At 59.9% G+C, this 7,460-nt stretch overlaps 1 long non-coding RNA gene across 1 annotated transcript; it reads right to left on the bottom strand.

Annotated features, from left to right (window-relative positions):
* Positions 1 to 4,834: 4,834 nt before the first annotated feature.
* Positions 4,835 to 6,674, bottom strand: LOC119866841. The gene is made up of 3 exons (XR_005381383.1): positions 6,334 to 6,674; positions 5,970 to 6,133; positions 4,835 to 5,730 (listed from the first exon to the last, which is right to left on the bottom strand). It is a non-coding gene; the product is annotated as an uncharacterized LOC119866841 (long non-coding RNA).
* Positions 6,675 to 7,460: the final 786 nt, after the last annotated feature.

Here is a 7,460-nt window from a genome sequence, read left to right on the forward strand (position 1 = left end):
ATGTGCCAGCAGCGAGGGGCAGGTGGTGGCAGGGCCGAGAGCGCAGCGCCCTCAGCTGCTGGGGGAGAGAGGCGGTCACCAACCCAGAGTCACCCAGTCTGGTCAGTTTCAGGATGGGAAAGCATGGGTGATGAGGAGCGTTCCCAGAAGAGGGGACGTCCATACCGGACACTGGACATGCTTGGCCCATTAGCCTTGACAGTGATTCCACACTCCTTCTCTGTCTCTTTTGTCTGGCTAATTCAGGCCTCCTTGATTTCTCACCCAGACCCCTCCCGTGTCCTCCTAATCGGTCTTCTCTCTTGACCTCCAGCCCACCCCATCCAGTGCCACCAGAACATCCTTTCTCACACACAAATCTGAAGACTGCTACAGGAGATAGCCAGCTTTTTTGAACGAATCTGAGGCTCTTCACCATTAGGGTCTTGTCTTTGCTCTCGAGCTGCTCTTCCCTCCTGCTCCTGGCCACTAGCCATGCTACACTGCCCATCAGTTCCCGGCCAGGGGCACACAAGTGGGTCTCTAGCAGTGGGCACAGAATGCCCAGTGAGAGATGGAGACAGGAGTTGCAGACCGCTGGCATGTTATGCAGCAAACAAGAGCAGGAAAACCAGGATGGGAGCTAGGGAGAGGTGTGGTGATAAATGGAGCTTGTTGTTTATTGTAGGAGATCCTAGAACATGCACATCCTACCGAGGGTGCCCTCACGGACAGGGAGAAGATGGAGGTGCAGAAAGAGGAGACACCCAGGCCTTGGAGCAGGTGAGAGAGGTGGGATCCAGGCCCCATGTGGAACAGGTGGCTTTGGGCAGAGCCCAATGGGAGGGAGGGAGGAGAGAGTGGGTGCAGGTATAGAAGGAGTGCTTGTTCCTAGATGGGAAGATGAGGGAGTTCTTGCTGATTGCTGCTATTTTCTGAGCAAAGCATGTGGCCACTGAAGGTGGTAAGGGGTATGTGAACAGGAGATAGGATAAGACATTTGTTTGGGAGAAAAGGCTCGTGCCTGCCAAGGCAGCTATGCAGCGGCAATCTTTATTTGAGATTCAAGGCCATGAATGAGGGGAAAGTCAGTTCGCTTTCTGCAGCCATGTTCTGCTGCATGGGTGTGGGCATTGCGTAGGTGCGTGGTTGGATTGAGCCAAGCCTGGGCATGGCTTCTAAGTGTAAAGAAGGAAGGAGGGAGGATTGGGAAGGGTGGACATGAGGGCAGCAGACGGGTCTTGATCCTGGGACAGTGGTGGTTGGTGGCCAGAGGGCTCAGTGAGGCAGAGGGAGCCTGATCTGGAGGGATAGCAGGTACCAGGTGGTTGCCAGGTGGGGGGCCTGAGGTGGATATTGTGTAGATGGTAAGGTCAGGGTGTGAGGCCCATGGCCACAGGGTGGATCGGATGGTTGAAGCCAGCCAGATGGAGGAACAGAGAGGCCCCCTGTTGGGTGGATCCTCAAGTGGATGTGGAGTCGTTCAGTGGGGGTCGCTCAGAGGAAGCCAGTGGGCGAGGGGGCCGGTTAAGTCTGCGGTGAATGAAGGGTGTGACCCAGGGGGTGGCCCTGCTGAAAGGATGGTGATGAGAGGTAAAGTCACTTGGCATGGAAGTCAGAGGAGCTGGGGATTTAGAGGGGGAGGGTGGATCTGAGGGCTCCCACCTGACCTCCCAACCCCAGGTGACGTGGGATATGGAAGAGACAAGAGCCTCCTCTGGGGAGAGGGTGGGGAAGCGGTATGTGTGGGGACAGCCAGGTATCAGTTACGGCAAGAGGTTCATAAAAGACACTGGGGGGCATGGGGTGTTAGCGATGACAGGCCCCCCGTCCCAGTGCTGAAGAGGGGTTGCCGGGTGCCTCGGTCTCTGTGTGAGGCTCTGATCCTGCTCTATGAAGGAATTCACCAGCCCCACGCCTCTCTTGCTTCTGGCTCCTCAGCAGCAAAGTGGCATCACGGTCCTTTGCTAGAGGATGATTAGGATGCTTTGGGATGAGGGCGTCGGGCCCGGGAAGGCGGCCCACGGGTGTCCCTGCCGCCGATGGGCGGGGAGTGCCCAGCCAGGCGAACCCACCAGGTGGCGGTGGGAGGCTGCGGGCCCTGCTTGCCCGGGAGGCCCCGCCCTCCGCTCTGTCCAGGTTTTGCCGGGAGGAGATGCGACGCATTTCGAGGGCGATTGAACACGGGCTGTACCGCGTCTTGGCAGGAGCAGGTGGCACAGGTGCAGGGGTCATTGCGGGGAGATGTGTGGGGAGGCAGCCCCGGCCGGCCTGGGGGCAGGAGCGGAGGCCGCTGGCCAGAGGTGGGGCCGGGCAGGTGCTTTCACCTGCGGAGAAGAAACCTCGAGCCACCATCCTATGTGGTTGAGGACATCTGCATTTCTTTAAACTAAATTAATTCGGACTCCAAGTCCCTAGACTGCCCAGATGGGGGAATTGAGCCCGGTGGCACTGGTTTCCATGGAGATGCCCACTGGCCTTGCCCTTGTAGTCCATTCAGAGCCAGCTTTCCTGGAAGCTTGGCCTAGTGCTGTGATGCCTGGGGCCGCCTAGGGCACCCTACGTCCCCTTTGCCTGTCCCTTTTGCGGAGGATGCCCACAGAGGCCTAAGGCCACTTCACCTGTACGGAATGGCTCGCCTCCCCACTACTTCTTACCTGGGACCACATCGCTAGAGGATGTTAATGGGCCCTCTTACATTCGGGAAGGGAGGGGCTGGGAGGAGGAGGGACAAGGGACTTTTTGGAGGAAGCAGGATCTGACCAGGACCGGGGAGGATACACTAGCCCTGGGGACAGTGAGAAGGGAGGGGTGTTCCTGGGGGGTTGGGAGCTGCAGGGACAAAGGCGCGGGGTAGGATGAGCTAGCATGTTTCCAGATCACAGAAGCCTTTGTGCTGTAGCTGGACTTAGGGGACCCCGTTCTTTAGACCTTAAGCTAGCTGATGGGAGGGAAAAGGGGTCCTCAGCTGGCCGGCCCAGGTGTGCAGGTGGGCTCACTTAGTCTCCTCATCAGCCCCAAGGGGCAGGTGCTACTGGCTCCGTTGCGTGGATAAGGCCAGTGGCCTTTGAATTCATCGTGGGCCTCCTACAGCTCACCTGGCTGTGGGCACAGTGGGGAACACATGTTGTGCACCCCTAGCGAAGCACCATGAAGAGAGGAGACGGTGCCCTGTCATCCCCAGGGCAGCCCCCCCCGGGGGGACCAACTGTCATTTGTCCTGCGGGCAGAACTATGGGAGCAGAAGCCCGCTGGGACCCCAGCTCACTGCCTGGACGGCCTGGGGTGGATCCGTTTCCTCTGTTTTGCACTCAGGCGGCTAGCAGGCAGGGGCTGGCTGGCCTCGCCTCCTCGTCCTTAAGCCCGCGCTTCGTCTGCTGCCTCCAGCCTGTCTGAGGCTGAGAACCTGCCTCGCTTCTGCCCCTGTGACCCTTCCCGGCCACGGATTAATGCTTCTTCAGGGTCACTGGATCTTCTTCCGCATAAACCTTTCAGAATCTGGCAAGTGTTTCAGCAAAATCCCCACGCAAGTGGGGTTTGACTCAGGTCGGCCTCACCCACTGGGCCCAGCCCCATCCTTTAGCCAACCTCTGGGTCTGAATGCCCCACTTGAAAGCAGACCTTCATCCAGTAGCACCTGGATGAGTAAGGGGAGCTGCTGTGGACCGAGTACGTCCTCTGTGCAGACCCATCAGGAACTATTACTCATATATTTGTATCCTCATAGACTCCCTGCCAGGGTTGGAATCCTCTCCCCATTCAGCCCAGAGAGGTCCGGTGACTTGTCGAAGCTCTCACAGCTTGCAAGAGGTAGAGCTGGGATCGGAATCCAGAACCCTATGACTCCGGTGCCTAGGCTCATGCTGTGTGACCCCAGGAGCCGGGGATACCCTACGTTAGTGCCCCTGCCCACGGGGAGCCCCCAACAGCCTCTCCTCCACCGGGCTAGGGGGTCTATAATCCTGAATCCTAGGATCCCCCACCAGGGAGCACAGCCCAGAAAGGACGGTCAGACCCACTGAATGGTCTCTCCATGCTGCTCTTGGGTAGGGGGGCCCCCCTCCTTGGCACAGGCTGCGGTAGGATGAATACCTGATGGTGATTAGCTAAATCATAACATCGCTCATGCCATGCATAAGTGATGAACCAACTGGTGCCAGGCCGCGCTGAGCGGCAGCGGGCACCCCCACCCCCTGCCCCCCCAGCCCGGAGAAGCCACCACGGCACTGCCTCCCTGTATTATCTGGCACATCAAGTGCTGCGACAATGAATATAGATTGACCTTATTATAGCAGCCGGCTGCTGATGCCAGGCGCAGCCAGGCATACTTTGCACAAATTAAAGGTGTCAGCATGTAATTTACGGTTCATGGCGAAAAGGGGTGGGGGGTGGTGGGAGGCACTGAGGCAGGTAGAAGGGAAGGTGGGTCGGCTCCGGGCCTTGCACCAGGATCCCACGCACTAATGACAGGAGGTGCAGCCGCCGCTGACGTGTCATTTCATCCCAGTTTGCACATTTTTAGCTATTCCCTGCTCAGAGGGGAGCAGCCCCGTCTCCTAAGCACCACCCCCGCCCCTTGCAAGCTCCGTGTGCGTGCGTGTGTGTTTTTCAGCTAAATTACTGGTTTTACCTGAAGAGCGTAAAGTAGGTGTGCTAATTTACGGCTCGGCAGATAAAGCTGCAGTGTGGGGTGCTGTCTGGGAAGCCTGTAATACAACATCATTTCACTAACACACCCGAGAGCAGCTTGACATCTCGAGTTGGGCCTGTGATTAAAGTGGTAGCCTCCCTCCCCCTCCCTTCCCTGCTCCAACGCCGAGAACAGATTACACTCGAAGCAATAGATCTCGGTTTTCTTGCCATCCCACTGATATTCACAGTACACAGTTTGACACAAAGAGTAAGTTATACATCACAAACAACAGCCTCTGCTCTTTACCGTCCAGAATTAATTTTCCATTTGCTAGGCTTCCTTCTTCTTCTCCGAGCCCGTTTTCCTGCCGCCCGAGCAGGGCTCCCTTCTAGAAGAGGCAGGGCAAGGAACATCTCAGGTCAGGCCTGCAGAGGGATGGCTCCTGTAGCCTGTAGGGTTTGCAGATGCGGAGACCAGGGCCCGGGGCGGGGAGGTGACTTCCTGCCGGTGTCCTTTGAGCTTGTGGCAGAGATGGGGCTGCAAGCCCGGCTTCCGACGCCTGTGTGGGGCACGGGCACCCCCCCCCGAACCCCGCGGAGTGGAGAGGGGCAGGCGGGGGTGTGGAGTTGCTGGGAGGTTGCCGGGCTGCCTGAGTAGCTGGGTGCTCTCTGCTTGCTTCCTACCCACCCTGCACCCTGCAAAACCCTCTCTGCCCTTCTCTGTGCCCCAGGAGGGGGACCTCTCGGGGCTGCTGGGGCTTCTGGCTGCAGCCTGGGCTTGGCCGATGGAAGGTACCAGAATGAGAAGGGAAGGTGGGAGGAGAAAGATGGGTCTTTTTCTCCTTTGCTTCTCCCCGCCGTGATGCTGTGGCCCCGGGAATGGCCCCCTCCCTCTGTGACTGCGCTCTTGGGAGGCAGCCCCTCTTTCCTCCAGCTCTCCTCTGTGTGCCCCTGCCTCCTTAGGTGTGGGATGCCAGCATCGCCTGTCATCGCAGAGCCTCGTGATCCTTTCCGGTCCCCCAGATGCCACCCACCTCTGTCAGCAGCCCCTCCATTCCTCTGTCCCGTTGAACCGTGTGTGGGGAATTCCGTTTCCTGCAGGACAGCACCTGGTGTCCCCTGGAAGGTTCCGGAGGACTCTGAGCAACACCTATTCTTTGTGGAGGACCCGCGCTTGCTCGAGTCCTCTGCCGACAGGCACACGTCGGGCGGCAGGGGTCCAGGTCTCCCATGGGCACCCGGGAACCTCCTGGCCTTACCCCAGCTGTCCTGTCGCACCTCTGACCGCCCCTTCCCACCAAGCCCTGCGATACGTGCTTGCACACTTCACGTCGGGGGAGTCCGCGGTGGCCACGAACCTGGGAGCAGCTGGCTCCGGGGCTGAGCGCCTTTCTCTGTGCCGTGTGGGAAGTTCACGTCGCGGAACCCGCCAGGGCATGACACGCACGCACAGGCGCAAATGACTAAATGCCTTTTGGGAGCAGTAAGATGAGTGTGGGTGAGGAGGCAGGAGTGATGAGCCCTGGAGGTGGCAGATGGGGTGGGTAAATCAGGGAGGGCCTTCCGGAGGAGGTAATTAAGCACCGGAGACGAACGAGAATCCGGATGGAAGTGTGCTGCTGGGAGCAACTCCCGGCACCCCTCTGTAGACCGCTTGTACCCCGACCACCGCGTCGGGCAGGGGTCGGGGGCTGCGGATTGGAATCGGATTCCCAGCCTCACCTCTGGCTCCCTGAAGTGTCTCGTGGTGCAGCCCGAGAGCCTGTTTGGTTTTGTGTTCTTCTGCGGCAAGTCTGATGGCAGCGGGGCTTGGGGAGCACAGCCCCTCCCCGTTTTGCATAGGGAAGCGTGCCAAGGAAGCGTGGCCAGGCTCGGTGCCCCACGGAGCTCGAAGCCGGGCTCCCGGCTCAGTGCCCACCCCTCCACTCGCCCAGGGGGCAGGGCAGCGATGCAGCCCCCCAGACCACGGTGGCACCGCAGCCCGCCTCCCCGGCCGCTCCGCAGCCCTCCTTCAAGATGGCAAGCGGGGGGTGGATGAAGGTGGTGGCAAAGTGAGAACGTCTTGGAATAACATGACATTTAGAAATATGAATCAGCTGGCACTTTCTGTTTTCTCCCCTGCACCAGCCCCCCCCCTGCCCCCCCCCCCCCCCAGGCTCTCTCTCTCCAAGCTGCAGGAACACCACGAGGCCTGGACATCAGTCAGGGAGTGGAACCAGCAGGGGGCCACCCACTCGGGAGAGGCGATGAAGTCTGAGATGATTGTGCAGACCCGGGCTCCGGGCCAAGCGCTGGCCCTTCTTGCTGTGTGACCTCGGGCGAGGCGGGGCACCTCTCTGGGCCTCAGCACTGGGACGCTCACCGTCACTCCTGTCAGTGCCCTTGGACTGCCGTGTGAGGGATGACCCTGCAGGGCTCGCTCCATCCCGAGCCTCCTCTTTGCCCTGCTGCCCTGGAACGCCACTGCAAGCATCCCCTTCCTTCGGTCCCTGAATGACAGGAGCCCAGGATGGAGCAGAAGGGAGGGGGCTGGAGGCGGGAGGGTGCTAGCGGGGGCAGAGCGAGGCAGGGATCAGACAAGTGTCTTGGGTCCCAGCCTCCCCTTCCTTCCCTCTGTCAACTCTGGAGCAACGATTCAGAAGCAGAAGGCACCCCCCACCCCCGCCCGCCACCCGCCCCCGACCCATCAGCTCCTGGCTCCATGTCACCACGCGGGTTGGGGACAGTGAGCAAACAGTAAGCCTCGTGTCCTCCCAAATGTGAAGGTCGGTGGCTTTCCTGGAGTGTGGCTGGGGCAGCCCCTGGAGCAAGGGAGCCCGGGCTGCTCTCTCGCCTGCCCCAGCCCCTGC

This window comes from Canis lupus, chromosome 30 (assembly GCF_011100685.1).
Source record: "Canis lupus familiaris isolate Mischka breed German Shepherd chromosome 30, alternate assembly UU_Cfam_GSD_1.0, whole genome shotgun sequence".
NCBI classification, from domain to species: domain Eukaryota; kingdom Metazoa; phylum Chordata; class Mammalia; order Carnivora; family Canidae; genus Canis; species Canis lupus.